The sequence below is a fragment of the Bombyx mori genome, chromosome 19 (genome assembly GCF_030269925.1).
Source record: "Bombyx mori chromosome 19, ASM3026992v2".
Classification (NCBI taxonomy): Eukaryota; Metazoa; Arthropoda; class Insecta; order Lepidoptera; family Bombycidae; genus Bombyx; species Bombyx mori.
Window position 1 is genome coordinate 5774101 of NC_085125.1, and position 21699 is coordinate 5795799.

Consider the following 21699-nt stretch of genomic DNA (forward strand, 5'->3'; position numbering starts at 1 on the left):
ATTAACATAACCACTATTCTGCGTTAAAATGTAAATAATTATATAATAATTATAGTTAATTTAATACTCGTTTATTCTGTGGGATAATTTACTTAATGCTAAGTTAAGTTTTGATGTTCGTTGTTGCTTTATAATCATTTGGCGATTATGGAGATTTCATATTAATCTTTTTTTTTCTTTTTGGGACACATATGACATATGTTTGCGGCTAATAACAAAAGTTTGTCTGTCTTTGTATTTAGTTGAAAACGTTTTCGTTTGATTTGATAAATCTTGTAAAAAGTTGAAAAGCTTTTGCTGGTAGTGAGGTTTCAATGAAACGCCAAGAGAACCAAAGTCTCTCCTTAGACTTATATTTCAAAACAATCCATAATAGAAAAGATGATATATTTGCTTAGAATTATTTAAATCTAAAATATGTTTGATAATATTTTATTAGATAAAATAATCGATAAGATTGGTTAAGTTAAATTTCGAATGAAATAAAATCCGATTTCGTTGTCGTTGGGTTGCTACCTGAATTGACATTACGTGTGAAAAAAAAACAATTTGCCATTGTACCTATACGAATCGAAGATATATATGTTTATTAAAATAGATAGGTATTTTTTGTAATGAACACATTATTGTGGGAATCGGGCGTTATTGTGCATCCACACAATACGGTGGATTGCATAAATTAAGTTCTATCTTCTTTCAAATTAAACTTATTTCAATTCCCCAACTACACGAATATTTTTGGATTGGATTTGGATTGATTTGGATTTTGATTTTTGTTTTGGAAACACTTTCATATATCGGTGCAGCTGTGTCGCTAACATATTTAATACTATTTTCAAGCACTAGCCAACTCATCACACAATATCCTATTCCTAAAGATTTTTTATTTATGTAACTGATGGTTGAACTAGCTGACGACTCACCTGGCGTATAGTAATAAGCCCATAGACTTTATAACGTTAATGCGAAAGCACATGTCGAAGACTTCATTGTATCGTAGGACGGCTGTCCCACCCTCGAATGAGGAATGGCCTATTTCTGTACTATGGCTGGATCGTGGTACGTACTCGTGTGAACTTACAATACGCCCGACTAGCAGAAAATTGCACCACCATATAGATGAAGATACGACTTGGCGAATGTCTATGCTATTGCGATGCAATAAGTTTACAACCGGACCCTCTCGAAATCTGTTGGTGAAGCAGCTTACAATATAAATATATACAGCTTTCGATATACTGCGGATGAAATTTTAATTTTAAACAAACTTTAAGTACATCTTACGTCAAACAACTCGGGTGTGAAAGAAGTCCAAAGAATTGTGATTTTTAGTGATATTTACTCGATGATATTCCAGTCCGTTCTTGCAGTTTTAAACGCGATTTCTCTCATGGTGTGGAATTGCAAATGAGTTTAGACGTTAGGTGGTATTAAGTAGTACTGAAGTATATAGGCAGTCTAACGTAGCTACCACCGCTAAATGAAACTGTCTGGAGCGATCAATTACTTTGCTGTCGAGTAATCCATTACTTTTTAACATGTTTCTTGATAGTATGGCGTAGTGTAGCCGCCATCATACAATACAAGATAATTGACAGATGCCTGAATCTCGCTTACGACATTTTCAAGATAAGCTTGCGTATATACAAGTTCCGAACAACAACTTTTGGACCGTCGGTCTACCGAGCAATATCATCCGCTCGGGGGAAGATCTTCTTTTCGTGGTTATACCTACAATAGTTTTAAGTTTATGTTTAAGGTTCTACGGCCCCCAGGTAGGGTAGAGAGCTTCAACAGTATTTCGCCATCGCAATCGGTCTTGAGACTCACGCTTTAATTCGGACCAGTTAGCCCTGGGCCAGGGTTTACTTGGGACGGTCTACTTTCCGCTTGCCCGAAGGGTTTCATCTAGCATGGTATTTTCTCGGGCTATTTATTAATAAAATGTGAAAGTCCCCTACCTTCAACTATCAGTACTACCCATCAACCTTCCTTATTTATAGTATTCTCGATTAGTTTTCCTACCTAACTTTCACTTTTCGTTCTAAATCTATTTTTAATAGTGGCAGAAGTGGCATGTTAGGCGCTCGCGCTGCTTAGTATCATAGGGTTACTATTACATAGATAGCGGGACGCAAGAGAACGGTGTGACGGGTAGTCTGGTCCAATTGATCAACCGTGCTTAAATGACGAGCGTACTTTTTGTACGTCTGCTCATCTGTACTAATAAATAAAATCCATAAAAAAATATATTCATTCGATGTCATTTCTATGCCATACGCACGTAATAAAAATTCACCTACTGCCACATAATTTTGCAACTTGTAAAACTGGCGAGTTAAGTGCATTCGAGATTCGTTATCGTGATTGTAAATGTGACTTTGGTACCGAGTAAACAAGCGGAGATAGCGGCGCGATAGATGTTAATGTCGTCTTTTTAACTACGTTCGTGTACACAGAATTATAATGTACCTACTCCCGACGGTATGACGGCCATTAAATAAATATAAAGTGTCATATAAACGTCAACACTGATAATATATTATACTGTTTAGCGTTTTTGAAACATAGTTAAAAAAATTGAGCACATCTATATTAATAGATATCTAAATGGCAAAATATTCATAATTTCTGAACGTTGTCTGAAATACGTCACTTTAGCCGATACTATCGATCATTAGAACACACTCGTTTATTATTAGGTAGCTACATATTAACTTTAGTATTTTAGTTTCTATTTTGTTTTATACAATTTTTAAATATCGTTAAATTGAATATAAGTCCCACCAGATGTATATATCGTAAAAGTATCTTGTTTATTTTTCTGTTCGGACCAAGGGCAGACAAGTTTAAGGTCAACTTGGTGTTTACCGGATAACGAGGGCCGTGGAGATAAGATGTGGACGCCATCGTTCACATTTAGACAAGAGGTTGAAGTGTCGTTAGCAATTTGAATAAAGGCAATCTTACCTTTAAAACAGAACCAGATTGGTAGCAAAATATACGCGATAATCTTGCTTTAACTGTCACCGTTTCATATTCAGTAGGTTGATTTCTTAAAAGCTTCAAAACAATGCAGAGTGCAACCAAGATATATATTAAATCTCAAACGAATTTATATCGTAAAATTCTAAGGTGAATTAAGGCGATAATTATAAGACTTGATCGTGTGTAGATATACTTTGCTAAAAGCAACATTATATTTAAGTACTAGCTGACCCGGCAGACTTCGTAGTGTCTCAATCGATAAATAAATTGTATAAAATTGTATAAAATAAACTTAACACAAACAAAAGGAATAGGTCCGACGGGGGACACATCAAAGGAAAAACAAAATTGTCATTTTTATTTAATTCCGAGCATTTTCATATTTATCTAACTTTTAAACCTTCTCTGAACTTCCACAAATAATTCAAGACCAAAGTTAGCCAAATCGGTCCAGCCGTTCTCGAGTTTTAGCTAGACTAACGAACAGCAATTCATTTTTATATATAGAGATTTTCTTTCGTTTTCTCGAATCATAGACATAATTAAAACTGCTTTTACGGGTTAATCTCGGCTTTTTCTCGACGTTCCGAGCACACTGCGATTTTCGTGGTCACGGACGATTCTACGATTGCATTGTTCTTTTTAAATAAATGCGATACTAATACAATTAACGTTGTTTAATTGGCTTCTCTTTAAGTATGTTAGAAATCACTCGGCAGTGACAGACAGTTACGACTTGAAGTATTGTTTGCTCGACTCGAATTGTGTGAATCGCTTGTTCGTGATGTCCAACTTAACTCGACGTATGACGCACAGGCACACAACAAAGCGATGGATTCACAAAATTCTCACACATATTGTATTCTATTTTATCATTCGTTGAAGAAGATAAATGTGTGTATGGCCGTGGTGGATCCCCGTATTAAATTACGCTTTGTACAGTCAGATTTGTTCGCTGATCGAACCTTGATAAGTAAGCCGGAGAGTTCTTATTTTTCAAGATTACAGCGCATTTGAATTTTATAGAATAAAAACTTTGTTATTGTTGTATTCAATAATTTTAGCGAAATAGTAGTTATTGTATTGTAGTAGTTATAGGCTCTCGCTTATAACTACTACAATAGGCCTAGTATAAAATTTATATACGTTAGAACAGTAATCTTAAATGCGACTGTTATCACTGTCTCCATGCAGTTTAATCATTCATATTTTACTAAAGGATCGATAATCCTGAACACTAGGATCCTGAACACTAGGATTATCGCTCCTTTAGTAAAATATGAATGATTGAACTGCATGGAGACAGAACACCAATTTGACATTATAGATAAATCGGCAGACAATGAAATAATTTCTCACGACGGGAGGCGGTATTTACGGCGTGATGTCTACAGGCGCTGGTAACCACTTAATCACTTTAAGTAGGTGGGCCTTGAGCTCACACGAGTGTAAACACACAACTCGTGCGAAAAAACTCAATTTATTTTATACAATTGATGCGTTTCTAATTTTAACGTTATCCTGGCTACCGAAGTAAAACGGTTGACCGGCGAGCGCTTTTTAAACTATTTTTAATTTGGAGCGGTCACCAGAATAATCGACCACCAGAATATCACCAGAATAATTAAGCTAGCTTCATTCTTTCCTATATAAATTTATTTTGTGATAGTATTTTATAAGATTATCACGACAATTTTGAAAAAAACCTGCTGTTAAATTTCACATTTATTATTTTTGTACTTTATGATATTAAAAATACAACAGTTTATATGGTCACAGACGATACAGATATGATAGATAGATAGATGAAAAGTAAAAGTATAATGTGTTTTAATCCATTTCATTGGTCGTATTTTCATTAATTTTATTTCAATGAAACATAAAACTGATAAAAACATTTCCTCTAAAACTTAGCGCCGAGGCTTATTTATAATTAACTATCCGTACACGTTAAATATTGTACCTATTATTAAATGTACTAGGTATTCGAATATTAGCAATAAAGAAATTACAATTAATTTAAAAAAAACCATGTGCAATCTTATTTGAAGTTTGGGAACGAAAATAATTATTATCTATAAGATATTTTTAATAAATAAATAAAAATTATAATAGAAACATATATATTGTAACTGGTAACATTACTAGTGTCAGGGCGTCTTGTTAACCCGCAAGGGTAGGTTCCACCACCATACCTACCTAGTTCTGACGTGAAGCAGTACCGTCTGAAGAATTTCGGCCTGAAGGGTGGGGCAGCTGTTATACTGTAAAAACTGACTTAGAACTCATATCTTCAGGTGGGTGGCGTCATTTAAGTGGTTGATATCTATGAGCTCCGGTGACTACTTAACATTAGGTGGTCCGAGCGATTGTTCAGCAATTATTGTTTACTAGTTGACCCGGCAGACTTCGTAGTGCCTCCATCGATAAGTTAAAGACCTAAACTTTTGTATAAAACAAATTTAAAACAAACAAAAGAAATCCGTCCGACGGGGGACACATCAAAGGAAAAACAAAATTGTTTGTTTTTAAATAATTCCGAGCATTTTCATATTCATCTACCCTTTAAACCTTCTCTGGACTTCCACAAATAATTCAAGACCAAAATTAGCCAAATCGGTTCAGCCGTTCTCGAGTTTTAGCGAGACTAACGAACAGCAATTCATTTTTATATACAGTCATTGTTTATTTAGAGTATACAATAGAACTGTCGGCGTACTGTGCTTACTTGTTCGAATGTCGCTATTGAGACACATCCATACACGGATATATTAGAAAAAGACAGTGAGAGAAAGAGAAAAATCACATTGTGCCTCGTCCCTATGCGACAATTTTTACTCGTCGAGTCGTATCGCAAGACGCGATAAAGCACCTCGTTACAAAAACGACATAAACGAATTCATGATACACGTACAATCATAGAATAAAAATTGGATTGTAATTCAATATGGCAGACGACGACAGAAGAAAAAAAAGAGCTCAGTGAACCAGTAGACCATAAATGACGGTTAACTACGCAACCAGACAGAGGCACAGACAATGTGTTATTAGCGATTCATTGTCTAGTCGCACGGGTGAATATCCTAGACCGACGGAAGTCCAGATTTCCTGTGCCATACGCGTTAGACTATGACAGGAGTGGAATTCGGATTCAGTTCAGTGGGATGGTAGACGCAGAAAATTAAAATTACGTCACGTATTTTTTTTATTTATTATTTCCTTAGTTTCGGTAACGTTTAGTTTAACTTGACCTTGACTGGCTGCCAGAGCTGTGAAAGCTGTCATCTAGCCTTCAAGTCAATGTAAGCTTTCCACACGTGTGCTTAGTGCGAGTTTTTTTACTTCTCGATTGCGTAAAAGTTAACTCAAATTTGAATGGAGTTGGAACAGCGCCCCTAGCGACAGACGAAGGTAAGCTGTTCCAACTCCATACAATTTTTAAAGAAAGAAGTTAAAAAACTCGCACTAAGCACACAGGTGTTCATCTAAATCCGCAATTTCAATTACCAAAAGACTATGTGTAATGTATAGAAATAAATGGATTGTTCTTGCCTTGATTGCCGAAGTCTATACGTAGCTCTAAGTTCGTAACTGTTTTTTACAACCATGGTGATGCGAGGGGCTAACGGCTTGGATCAAAACAACTCCATGTTTGGTTTCATCAATGCCACCCAGAATACGCTGTAATGAATTTAAGTCACGTTCTTATCTAGACGTCTATTCGAATTCAAGACGAACTTTTTTCTATCATTCCATTGCAACACAACACTGTTTTGTCGAAAGCGGTTTTGTGGTATCAAAAAATAACAAAATTATAACAATACCTACTTATCTATATACTACCCACGTATTTATCTTGAAGCGTTAAATATAATAATTGACTTATGAAATGATATGTTTCTGAGAAATGTGAAATCATACGAAGTCAACAATTCTATTTAATATTGTAAAAATAATTTTGATTCATATCTTTTATATGATTTAGTTTGGTCCGAAGAGTCAGTTCTGACTCCGTTGAATAGAGTTTATACTCATATTTTAAAACAACAAACTTAATTTATAACAATACCTACTTATCTATATACTACCCACGTATTTATCTTGAAGCGTTAAATATAATAATTGACTTATGAAATGATATTCAGATATGAATTAAAATTACTTTTACGTTTTTATCTCGTGTTTTCATTGTCATTATACAAGTCAGTTGTCCGTGAACACGAAAACTGTAAATAATTTAAAAGATCGGGAATAATAAAAATGGTAAAAGTAGTATTAATTATGTTTATGACTCGCAAAACCAGACCAAGTTGAGTTCACATTAATTTCTTTTTAATAACTTTAATTTTTTTACGAATTCCCTCATTATAATTTGCTGAGGTGGGGGTGTGGAGAGTGCTTTATTGAATTTTGGAAGCGCATATCTCACTAACATCTCAATAAAATTAAATTTTAAATATTTTTAGTGCTACGTATTCTAAACAGAAACTTTTTTTATTTTTTTATTGCTTAGATGGGTGGACGAGCTCACAGCCCACCTGGTGTTAAGTGGTTACTGGAGCCCATGGACATCTACACCGTAAATGCGCCACCCACCTTGAGATATAAGTTCTAAGATCTCAGTATAGTTACAACGGCTGCCCCACCCTTCAAACCGAAACGCATTACTGCTTCACGGCAGAAACTACATCGAGAGCACTCGCAAAGCAAATCGAATTTGTAGTATTTAATAAATTATACTTGTAATCATCTTTTTTTTTTGTATCCCAATAGTCTAAGAGTATTTAATATAGTCTAAGAGTAAAATATATGCGATATATGGGCATGAAGACATTATGTCATTTGTCTACGAAACATAAGAATGAATTTGAATTTCATTTAAGTTGAAACGAATTTAATTTTGATAGCCATCGTGGCCTAAAGGATAAGACGTCCGGTGCATTCGTATGTAGCGATGCAACGGTGTTCGAATCCCGCAGGCGGGTACCAATTTTTGTAATGAAATACGTACTCAACAAATGTTCACGATTGACTTCCACGGTGAAGGAATAACATCGTGTAATAAAAATCAAACCCGCAAAATTATATTTTGCGTAATCACTGGTGGTAGGACCTCTTGGGAGTCCGCACGGGTAGGTACCACCACCCCGCCTATTTCCGCCGTGAAGCAGTAATGCGTTTCGGTTCGAAGGGTGGGGTAGCCGTTGTAACTATGTATATTGAAATCTTAGAACTTATATCTCAAGGCGGGTGGCGCATTTACGTTGTAAATGTCTATGGGCTCCAGTAACCACTTAACATCAGGTGGGCTGTGAGCTCGTTCATCCATCTAAGCAATAAAAAAAAAATGGACAAACAATTAATTAATTGATAGATATATATTTATTTTCTTCTTAATGATTGCCTGAACGAGGTCGCTTCTAACGATTATTGCATAAATTACATTTGATGAATTTTTATTTTAAAATAAAGCCTACTTACGCAAAAGCCCTATCCGGATACTTGGTAAGATTACCTTTAAAACATCACTGAAAGATCTTTAAATAATAAATTTAATTTAGTTTGGCGGATTACATTTCAAAACGTTATTTTTTTTTTTTTTTTTTTTTTTTTTTATTGCCTTTGTAGGCAGACGGGCATACGGCCCACCTGATGGTGAGTGGTTACCGTCGCCCATGGACTTCAGCAATGCCAGGGGCAGAGCCAAGCCGCTGCCTACCGCTTAATACTCTCCACAAGCCTCGTTTGAAGAAGGACATGTCATAGCGCTCGGGAAACACCGTGGAGGGGAGCTCATTCCATAGCCGGATGGTACGTGGCAAAAAAGATCTCTGGAAACGCACTGTGGATGACCGCAGTGGCTCCAGGTAGTATGGATGAACTCTACTCCGGTGGCGGGCGGTGCGATGGTAAAAACGAGATGCTGGTATCATCTCGTTATTTGACAAAATGCTCAATGTAACATGATAACTTGTCTGGATCGAAGTCGTCCCGTGCCTATTCATCCGTGTTGATCCCACGCGCTACAATGTTGCATAGTATGCCATAAATGGTCATAAGTATTACAAAAACTACTTACTTAGGTACTTTAATGTAACGTTACATTTAAATGAACAAAAAAATGCTTTATTGCCTGCCTTGTAATTAATTTTTTTTATTAACTTTGTTCAATAGGAAAAGGAAGCCGCCTGACTACGTCGAAAATTTGGCGCTACTGCTCGACCTCCCCGGTAGACCCAAGACAAGGTGGAGGGACGTAGTGCTGAAGGACAAGAGAGAATGCAATGTTGCTGACAAGGATGTCGAAGACAGAGCGAAGTGGAGGAGTAAAGTCAGGAAAGCTGACCCCACCACCATGTGGGATAAATAGCTGGAAAGAGAGAGAGAGAGTTCAATAGGAAAACTCCAATAGTAAATAGACTCCTTCCTCCTTTACATGCTTTTCGAATTTTATCATTGACCAGTAATAAATTTATTTTGGAAATTGAAGCTAGAATTTGAAAGGTGATCAGTGTAATCCGAGGCCCGTGCCTGGGGGCGCGACTCATGTGCATTCATCCGAGTTAATCCCACGCTTGACAATGTTGCACGCGGCTAAGAAACTCGGATAGCTACAACCTACTTCCTTTCAAAATTAACTGGACATTATGCTCAGTGAATGCGCGCATAGATTATTACAAAATACAGGATGCAAGTAAAAGGTGTTGCAGTGTTTATATGGACCAGTTAGATCACCTTATAAACTTAGAGTTTGTACTTGTACAGACATATTTCGTTAGCATTTATAAAAACGAAATTACAAGCTAACCTGCTGAGTCTTATTAGTCCGGTCTGTAATCTATATATTAATACGTGAAGCAAAAACTTTGTATCCCTTTGTACGAAAATTGCGCGGACAGAGGAGTATGAAATTTTCCACACTTATAGAGAATATAGAGAAGAAGTGCACAATGCTAATTTTTTTTTTAAATAATACATAAAAGATACATTAAATCAATAAAGAAAACATTACACACACTACATACCGTGTATTTGACGCACACACACATGCATACTATTTATTGTCAAACTTTTGTTCTTGACGTCTGTTGTCAAATTGAGAATAGATTAAATATTGTTCGTCTTTGTTAATATTTTTTATAGTGTAGTCTTGGCGAAATCTGTGATTACAGAAGTATAAAATACAATCATAATAGTGTACAAACTTACAATTCCAATTAAATATAGTCGAATTTCGACTACTGCGGGACCTCTAATTCTATGAAATTTATCAGTCTACAGTGACAACGAAAACTGTAAAGTATTTGAATCGTAGAATATAATAAATTCGAAATAAAACTAGTTTTATGTCTACCTTTTCCGAAATCCAATGAAAACTGTAGGAAATTGATTAATTTTTAAATTCCGGGACTATAATGTTCAAATTAAGATAAATAGCTCAGTCGTTTGTATGGTGCCTTGGTATAAAAATTTTTCATTGCAGATTTTAAATTTAGACAACAAACAATTTATTTAGCAAACAAACTAAATATTTTAAAATATTACTAACTATAAATACTCAAATGTTTTCGAGGTTGACGTCACATCAAATCATCACAACCGATTTTTTTTTTAAATTATTCAGGATCTGATATTTTTTGAACCGTCATGAGAATCATTCGAAGAGTCTACTGTTTCTGAGAAATGTGAAATCATACGAAGTCAACAATTCTATTTAATATTGTAAAAATAATTTTGACACATATCTTTTATATGATTCAGTTTGGTCCGAAGAGTCAGTTCTGACTCCGTTGAATAGAGATATACTCGTATTTTAAAACAACAAACTTAAAATGGGCATTAAGGACAATTACATTTTTGATGCTCCAACAAAGAACGTTGTAGATGATTTTCCTTTTAATCATTCGGAGATCCCAGTTTAGAATTCAATACATAGAGTACATAGGAGTGCGTTTCCTAGAAGATTACTATCAATTTCTATTTGGGGCTGATACATGTCCCGATTTATCGACCCATTGATCATGTTTTGCCGACTTACATTAAATTTAAGCAATTAGATCATTTTTAAATCGGTCCCTGTATATTATATTCGTTAGCTGTTTAATGATTTAACAAAGGTTTTTTTTTTATTTCTTGCTTAGGTGGGTGGACCAGCTCACAGCCCACCTGGTGTTAAGTGGTTACTGGAGCCCATAGACATCTACGACGTAAATGCGCCACCCACCTTGAGATATAAGTTCTAAGGTCTCAGTATATGTAGTTACAACGGCCCCACCCTTCAAACCGAAACGCATTACTGCTTCACGGCAGAAATAGGCAGGGTGGTGGTACCTACCCGTGCGGACTCATAAGAGGTCCTGCCACCAGTAATTACGCAAATTATAATTATGCGGGTTTGATTTTGATTACACGATGTGATGGTTTGGTTACATGTTACATTACTGATTCGAAATAATCGTTTACGTGAAGTTGCAGTTACCATTTCCACTGCCGTAGCAGCAGGCTTGTTGCAGGCGACGTTAAATGCACGAGCGCGCGGGCGTAACGGTTCAACTGATGCATTTAGATAGCTCCCCTTCAATATTCTGACGCATCACAAAGCCGACATGTTGCATTCAATAAGTAAACGGATAAACTTGCTGCCTACTGGGTAGCATTTGTATTGGTACACTAATTTATCACAGAACAGCATATTTATAATATAATTGAGATTCCGATTCGTTGGGTGGCGCTATAGTAATAAGTAAGTATTTTACACCAGGCGAGGCATGTGCTCATCTAGAGATTGTGACAGTGAATTCGTTTCGTTTTTTCATTTTTCGTGTTCCCAAATTTGACTAGCCTTAGACCAAAAAGACGGTATGGAAAATTACGTATTTCATCAACGTCTTGTAGCCTCCCTTACAATATTGATTAAAAATACTTTCAAATTATTATTTTCTATTTATTAGTTTTCGATATGTTGTTCTAAAAATTACACAAATTAAATATTAATTATGAATTCAATATTAACAGCTTACACTGTATGTTTTTACTGGAGTTTTATATTTTCAATACTCTGATTGTCAGGCGACGAAAGCTTGCAATTTCCCCTCTTGGCTGAGCCTTTGCTCGCCCACCTGCCCTGGTAAAACTGGAAAAGCCTCCGGGCCACCGGTAACTTATCAAACATAAAAAAGCTTGCAATTTGACAATATGCCATTTTCGAATGCGCAAGTATGTAACTCAAATAGCCTTTTTTATTCGACCTTTGCCACTGCGCCATACATTAGTTTGATAGTTACTTTGTAAACTAGAATAATATGACTTAAACTACTAACTAACTATAAAGCACTTTGTCTTATCGTATCTTGACTTTTTGTGGATAAATATATTCTAAAATTGCATAACAACTTGAGCATCTACTAACAAGACGAACGCAATTTACAATCCTGTCGATGACATATTTAATTACATTTTTTTTTGTTCTTTAGCAACAACAAACAGACGTAATAATATATCGGTTACATCCAGTTTTTATGTCAGGAGACATATATGCGCGTGGTCCGTAGAAAACAATTAGCCTTTTTACGGTATGCCGTATTTATTCCCTGCTGCGACATAACTCGATGCGGTCTCTTCAAATGCAATTTATTTTAAGACTGGATTATCAAAGAAGTAATCTAAGCGTCGACCTGGTTTGTCCTTATTATTATTAAAAAAAAAAACAATTTTTAAATTTCATTTTTTTTTATTACTTAGATGGGTGGACGAGCTCACAGCCCACCTGGTGTTAAGTGGTTACTGCAGCCCATAGACATCTACAACGTAAATGCACCACCCACCTCGAGATATAAGTTCTAAGGTCTCCGTATAGTTACAACGGGTAGTGCACCCTTCGAACCGAAACGCATTACTGCTTCACGGCGGAAATAGGCGGGGGGTGGTACCTACCCGTGCGGACTCCCAAGAGGTTCTACCACCAGTGATTACGCAAATTATAATTTTGCGGTTTGCGGGTTGAAATTTAAAAATAATTCGGTAATTAATGAACGATAGTTGAGGAACACGGTAAGTTCCAGCTTGGCTACGCTCCTGGCACTGCTGAAGTCCACGAGTGACGGTAAAGCATCAGGTTAGCCAAAACGGTTCAAAATATTTTTACTTTAAATTAAAATTAATCCTTTTCTCCGTTACTTAGGGCTGCGTTCTAAATGAATCTTACGAGTTGGTCCAGTACTTAAATCGGTTCCCAAGTTTTTTTTTTAATTGATTAAACACTACAATTTAATATTTATTATATCCAAGTAATTTAAAGGAGCTTTCATGGCCAGATACTTATTCAATAGTTTAGCAATAACATACATATGTTCGGAGGCATAGGGTCCGATTTCATTTTTGCAATGATCGCTTAAATAAAATTCGTGTATAGTTTTTTGAGGTCTGACAAAACAATATTGAAGATATCTTAAAGAGACAGAAAAGCTTTTTTCAGGGAAACTTTTAATGAAGACACTCAGAATGTGTAATCATAATTGAATCCATATACACTTTGTCTGTTATGCTAAACATTGAGGAGATTCCTTTCTAGTCAGAACCCAGCCTTGAGTGCAGCAACGAAACTTGACAATTGAACTTCAGAACCTCGTATATAATACATACGTATATTCTATCTAGACTTTCCATTTTCGCTGTGCGATCCCAGATCCGATACATATTTTCTGATGGAGCTATACTATGGATTTCTAGGGTTCAAAGTTTTGCAGTTATATAGTGCTACAACGAATACGGATCTTTGAGTTTCTCGCCGGATCTTCTCAGTGGGTCGCGTTTCCGATCCGGTGGTAGATTCTGCGAAGCACTGCTCTTGCTAGGGTCAGTGTTAGCAACTCTCCGGTTTGAGCCCCGTGAACTCACTTACAAACTTTAGGGTGAAGCTGAAATAGCCTCTCAAGGCTATCAGCATAGGTAGGAAAAAAAAACCACATCCACAGTCCTATTACTTACGGATCTTTACTTTATCTTTACCTTAAATAATAATGTGTTCTACAAAAGTCGTAGTATATTATTTTATTCTATCATGAATAGTTTTCGCAGGGCACGCGATATAAAGAATATTTTAGGCAATTTTTTATACTTTGGGTTACATTATTGGAATTTTAGTAATAATCCCTAATTTTTTTTAAAAATAATATCACCTATGTCACTCGGGGGTAGTGTAGCTTCCAAACAGTGAAAGAATTTTTCAAATCGGTTCAGTAGTTTCGGAGCCTATCAATACAAACAAACAAATCTTTCCTCTTTATAATATTAGTATAGAAGTATAGACTACTACCTTTTACGAGTACGTGCTGAAAAGTTCAAAACGATCACATTCCATCGTCGATAATACGTAATTGGAATTGGAATGATGAACTTAGGGAACGGTGTCGCGAGACGTTTTTAGCAACTTTTAAATGTTATACATCCATTCTCGTTAATTGAAGTAATTGTATCTGTAGTCGTACTTCAATAATTGGACACTGAACATTTTTAATCGAACACCAGCGTAGTTTTTTAAAATTCTTTTATCGCATTATGTATATAGTACTACCACAAATAGCATTGAACGTGAGGCATCGTTGTTTTTTTCTTAAAATCAAACGAATAGTATATTATCATCATATCGAAGGGGTAAAAGGCTATTTTTTGTTTAAGCGATATTTCGTTTAATACGCGACATTTATCCTTATAATTAAAGACGCGTTTTAGTTGGTACTAGCTGACCCGGCAGACTTCGTAGTGCCTCAATCGATAAATCAAAGACCGACGGGGGACACATCAATGAGAAAACAAAATTGTTATTTTTATTTAATTCCGAGCGTTTTCATATTTATCTACCTTTTAAACATTCTCTGGACTTCCACAAATAATTCAAGACCAAAATTAGCCAAATCGGTCCAGCCGTTCTCGAGTTTTAGCGAGAGTAACGAACAGCAATTAATTTATATATATATAGATTATCATCAATAGTTCGATGTTTTTTATTTAACTTCAATTAAGTTTACTCCATTCAAATAACTCTAGAAGATTGTTTGTTTTGACATTCCTTCCAAATTTTAAACTTTAAATGGCACTCCTACAAAGTTACAAAAATGTAGCTTAAGCCAAGTAACATTTCACCCCTCGATATGATAATATACTATTCGTTTGATTTAAAAAAAAAAACAACGTTGCCTCACGTTCAATGCTATTTGTGGTAGTACTACATACATAATGTGATAAAACAAGTAAAAAAAAGTAATCTAAACTAAACTAAATAAAAAAAGTATCTTGGCATAGGTTAAGTAACATTTCACCCCTGGATATGATAATATACTATTCGTTTGATTTAATAAAACAACGATGCCTCACGTTCGATGCTATTTGTGGTAGTACTACATACATAATGCGATAAAGCAAGTAAAAAAAGTAATCTAAACTAAACTAAATAAAAAAAGTATCTTGGCATAGGTTACTCTTGGCAGGGCGGTCGTGGTCATGTGGAATCCTTCTTTATTATAGCCTTGACAGCTGTTCTCCATAATTCCCGAACTGAGACATGCACTCGTTAATTGGGGTTTTGGTAAGGTTTTTCACTTGATCAGTCCAGCGCATGGGGCTTCCTTCGTCCACGAGGTCTTTTCCCCTATCATGAATTATAGTATATTATCGATATTTAATAATAACTAGCTGTACCCGTCCGCTTCGCTGGGCATTTAAAATTAACATTATCATTTCTCACCACCACAAAGATTCTCATTATTAACGCCCCCGCAACTTGTGTAGGGAGTCCAACGCCCATATAAATATTAGCCTATCCATTAAGTACATGTATTTTCTACATGGATACCAAGTTTCAAGTCAATCGGGTGGATGGTTCAGTAGTTATAACGGAACATCCGTAAAAACCACTTTAGATTTATATATTAGTATAGATTTAGTGGGTATAAAGTAAGCTTTACGTGATGAGATTAAGCGTTGCTTGACGTACAAACTATAAGATCAATATCGGTATTACTTCACGCGTCGCATGCATTGATGTAAACATTTAACGAGTTCCGACGTCGAAGGAGAATAATGGGGTTTGGCGCGGTTTGCGTGGCGCTTTCACATCTGCATACGAATTGGCTCCGCCGAGCAATAGGTTTACGAGCTCCGGTTCGCACGCAAATGAACCGAGCGTGCACCCGGTGACGGACATGCAAACGTTCAGTGTGCTTAGTGCGAGTTTTTTAACGTTCTCGATAGCGTAAAAGTTAGTTCATCATCATCATCAGCCTGCGGCAGTCCACTGCTGGACATAGGCCTCCCCCAAAGCTTGCCACTGAACCCGATCTTCGGTTTTACGCATCCAGTTACTGCCAGCTGCCTTGCGCAGGTCGTCGCTCCATCTAGCAGGAGGGCGTCCCACACTACGTTTGCCGGTTCGCGGTCTCCACTCCAGAACACGTCTACCCCAACGGTTATCGGTTCTGCGACATATGTGACCAGCCCACTGCCACTTCAGCTTACTAACTCTGCGAGCTATATCGATCACTTTGGTTTTTGCCCGAATGACCTCATTGCGTATTCGGTCTCGCAATGACAAACCGAGCATAGCTCGCTCCATAGCTCGCTGAGTAACTTTTAATTGGTGGACTAGTCGCACAGTCAGTGTCCACGTTTCGGCTCCGTAGGTAAGCACGGGTAGGACGCACTGATTATAGACCTTTGTCTTCAGACATTGTGGTATGGGCGACGAAAAGACCTGACGAAGCTTCCCGAACGCTGCCCAGCCCAACTGAATCCTTCTGGTCACTTCCTTCTCAAAGTTGTTTCTACCTAGTTGTAGGGTCTGTCCCAGGTAGACATACTCTTGAACAACTTCGAGAGGTGTACCGCCAACATCGATTGGTCTCGGAATGACGTTTCCGTTAAACATTACCTTGGTTTTATCCAAGTTCATTCCGAGGCCAACCCGTTGGGATGCAGCATTAAGGCTGTGCACCATTTCTTGTAAGTCCTGCAGCGATTCCGCCATGATGACGATATCATCGGCAAAGCGAAGATGTGAGATGTACTCGCCGTTTATGTTAATGCCGCGTCCGTTCCAGTCCAGAGTCTTGAAAACGTCCTCCAGTGCGTTGGTAAACAGTTTCGGGGATATAATATCCCCCTGTCTTACACCTCTGCGCAACTGGATTGGTCTCGTCTGGTCTTTCTGTACTTGGACGGTCATTGTAGCGGCATCGTACAGGCATCTTAGTGCATCGATGTATCGCCAGTCAGCTTGACACCGCTGCAAAGATTCCAGAACAGCCCAGGTCTCGATCGAGTCAAAGGCTTTCTCGTAGTCCACAAACGCCAGACATAGTGGCAGATTATACTCTTCAGTCTTCTGTATAATCTGCCGAACTGTGTGAATGTGGTCCACGGTACCAAATCCTCTTCGGAATCCTGCCTGTTCCGGAGGCTGGAAGTCGTCAAGTCTCTGAGCAAGACGATTCGTTATGACTCTTGAAAACAATTTGTAGACGTGGCTCAGGAGCGAGATGGGGCGATAATTCTTTAAAAGTGTTTTATCTCCTTTCTTAAAGAAAAGGACAACTATGCTCCTGCTCCACGCCCTTGGAGTTTTACCGGTAAAGAGGACAGTGTTGAAGAGCTTCTGGAGCTCCCTAATAACAGGAAGACCTCCTGCTTTCAAGAGCTCAGAAGTAACACCATCCTCCCCCGGGGCCTTTCCGTTTTTAAGATTTTCAAGAGCCATCCCGATCTCGTCTACACTAATCTGTGGCAGCTCGTCGGTGTAGTGGCGGGACAGTGTGGCTCGGACATCTGCTGGGTCGGAGATAGGCTTAGTTGCTTTGGAAGTATAGAGGCCTCCGTAGAAGTCCTCAAGTTCCTTGAGAATCTCCGGTTTGGAGGCGAGAATTTGGCCATCCTTTTTGGTCAGTTTTGTAAGGTGGCTTTTACCAAGAGGCTGCACGAACACCTTGGCTCCTCGGTTTTGCTCGATTGCGTCATTGATCCGCTGAGTATTGTACCGTCGGAGATCGCGTCGTACCAGCGTCCTGATTTTCTTATTAAGAGCCACCTTCTCTGATTGTGTGGCCTGTGTGTTTTCTCGCCTTTCTTCCATTAGCCGGAGAGTCTCGGATGATAACTTTGATGTTCTGCCTGTACGACCCTTTGGACACAGTCTCTGTCCCTCCTGTCTCAGTGTCCTCACCACGCCATCTAAGGCCTCGTCTACGTCTGTGGTGGTTTCCAAGGCAGCGAATCGGTTGTGGAGATCTAGCTGGAATTGCTCCGGATCTACAGCCATGTGATGTAGGCTGGGTCGAAGCGTAGACTTTATTAGACGAGTGCGTTCTAACTTGAAGTCCATATTCAGTGTGCCTCTGACAAGTCGGTGATCACTACCGGTATTGAACCTGCTGATCACAGAGACATCCCTGAATATATGCTTCTTGTCCGTCACAATAAAGTCTATCTCGTTTTTCGTCACAGTGTCGGGGCTTAGCCAAGTCCACTTCCTTTGTGGCTTCTTTTTAAAGAACGAGTTCATTAGAAAGAGCCTCTCACGCTGAAGGAAGTTGACTAGCATTTGCCCCCTGTGGTTCCTACATCCATAACCGAAGGATCCTAGCACCGATTCGTCGCAAGTCTGTACTCCCACTTTAGCGTTAAAATCTCCCATGACAACATTGAAGTGGGCTTTTGTGGTATCGTGCAGAGCCCTGGTGATATCGTCGTACACAATCTCCACATCGTCATCCGAGTATGACGAAGTCGGTGCGTATACTTGCACCACCTTAAGAGAGTACTTTTCGGTGAGCTTAATTACGAGATACGCTACCCGTGTCGACACACTGGATACCTCTATAATGTTGTCCGTGAGGATTTTATTGACGAGAAGAAGAGAAGTTAGTTCATATTTGTATGGAATGGGATAGTTTGCGTACGTTTGTCGCTAGGGGCGCTGTTCCAATCGCATACAAAATTGGCTAACTTTTACGCTATCGAGAACGTTAAAAAACTCGCACTAAGCACACTGAAGACAAATTCATTACGTTCGAGACGGTACAAATAAACGAACGCTTTTATCAGACGTCCGTTGACAATGGCCGCACCACATGCAATTCAGATTGCACTCGACATTGCACACTGTATTTCGAGGCCATTTAACAAAAAAACATATATTATTTGTTGTTTATTACGACAATACTCACGTTTACTTTGCAGGATACAAAGTTTTCGAAAAGTCAAATCAATAAAAAGCTAGATAAGTTTGCATCGATCCGCGTCCGTTTACGCTTTAGTATCGTTGTTTTCTCATTTAAAACGTGGTATTGTATCGATAAAGAGAACAGTAAATAATCGATTTAATATGTGACGACCTAGGTTCGATTATTTCAGGCGACGAAAATTGCGGCCTTCGCTCGCTTAAACAGCATGGAACGTGCTAAAAGACCTCACAAATGGACCTCAGTCGAGCGGAATCCGCATTTAAAAAATATAAAATGTGAATGCACTAAAACGGTAATGAGCTCTTGATATGATAATGTTAACGTTTAACGCGTACGACAGGTATAAAGTCGATATAAAGGGCCTCACGCATATAAAGGATTCAAATACTTACTTGCATTTACTTTAAATGTGTACGTACGTATACAACACATGTTACTTTTAGATAAAATTGTATCGTCAGAGAAGCTGTGTCCGCTATTATCAGGGTATGATATTGGTAATTTCATGAAATACAAATGTTAATACATGAAGAAGTCGTTTGTTATCATGTATTAGTGTGGGTAGACGATTACACTATGTTGCTATTGTATGATGCTCAGAGAACGCTTCTGCATATTCTCTGTTAAATTTATTTGTCACTGATAGGTACCAACGTCCTGCCTATTTCTGTCCCGAATGAGTTTCGGTTTGAAGGGTGACGCCATCGTTATACTATAGAACTGCTACTCAGATTTCATATCTCAAGGATCTCAAGGATTTCATATCTCTCATTTTTTACTGGTGGTAGGACCTCTTGTGAGTCCGCGCGGGCAGGTACCACTGCCCTGCCTATTTCTGCCGTGAAGCAGTAATGCGTTTCGGTTTGAAGGGTGGGGCAGCCGTTGTAACTATACTTGAGACCTTAAAACTTATATCTCAAGGTGGGTGGCGCATTTACGTTGTAGATGACTATGGGCTCCAGTAACCACTTAACATCAGGTGGGCTGTGAACTCGTCCATCCATCTAGCAATAAAAAAAATATCTCAAGGACCCCACCTTGAGATATGAAATCGGCGGCATTTACCATATTGATGAATATAGGCTCCGGTAACCACTTAGTACCAGGTGAGCCGTGAGCACGTCCAATCGTCTAAGCAATAAAAAAGTGAGTACCGTGAGTATTTAACAGTACAAAACCACAACTTTCATTTTGCTCCTTTAAAATTAAGGTGAAACATCAAAATCTCTCTTACGCTGACTGTTCTGGGAATTTTAGCTACATACAGTGGTCGTATAATTAGAAACACTACCAACGGTCCTTGACTTTATGTAAGATACTTCACCGCAACGATTTATCATTTATGAGAAAAACAATATAAACCCCAAACACAATAAAAAGTGCAGTTTCAATATTACATTACGGAAAAACATTTAAATCAGTTTTAAGGTATGAACAATAATGGTCAACTAATTAGAAACAAACACAAAAAATTATAAAAACAATATTTTTTTAAGTATTAGTAATTAGTATTGTTATTATTTATTTATTATTTATTTATTATTTATTTATTTCAATAACAGCACTGCAACGACGTGGGATTGATTCAAACAATTTCATACATTTTTCTAGGGGGATTGAATTCCATGCTTCAACAAATGCTTCATTTATGTAGTTCGTTTTGACTGGTGTTACGTTTGTTTGAGACTTTCTTTTTAACAATATACCAGAGATTTTCTATATCGGGTTTAAGTCCGGACTATTTGCTGGCCAGTCTAAAACGGATATACGCCATTCGCTAAGAAAACATTTCACTATATTGGCCGTGTGCTTAGGGTCATTGTCGTGCTGAAAGATCCAGTTACAGGCAAATGATCGTCGGAGTAGGGAATCATTGTGTGCTCTAAGATATTTTTGTATAGCCATTGATTCCTTGTACCTTCAATCATCCGAAAGGGTCCAACTCCACATCCGGAAAAACCCCCCCAAACTTTAATGTTACCGCCACCGTGCTTGATTATACTCCTTGTCTATTTATAATTGAAATCAATGTTCACAGGACGTCTAACATAGCGCTTTCCATAGGAATTTACCATATTTATTTTTGTTTCATCTGAAAATAACACTTTTTTCCATTCTCGTTCCAATTAACATATTTTTTAGCGAATAATAATCACTTCTCTCGGTGTTGTTTGGTAAGAGGCGGTACCTTTCGAGAGGTTCTTCCAGACAATTTAGCTTCCACTAATCTTCGGCGTATTAGTCTTGATGAGATGCTTCTCGGGTCATAAGGCAAAAAAACTCCATTTTTAATCTGGTTGGAGCCTTTAATTGGGTCTTTTTTAGGGACACGAGCGATTAGCTTATCTTCTCTGAGAGAGGTTTTTCTTGGCCGAGACTTTCTAAGAACATTTTCAACAGTTCCATGTGTTTTATAATTATCAATTGCATTAAAAACTTTCTTAACAGAACAATTTAAATGCTCAGCTATTCTACTGTA

At 37.7% G+C, this 21699-nt stretch overlaps 1 protein-coding gene across 2 annotated transcripts in view; it reads right to left on the reverse strand.

Moving 5' to 3' along the window:
- Positions 1-21699, reverse strand: part of LOC101744729 (angiogenic factor with G patch and FHA domains 1) — a 50057-nt gene that overhangs the window by 2692 nt on the left and 25666 nt on the right. The gene's annotated exons all lie outside the window — the stretch shown is intronic.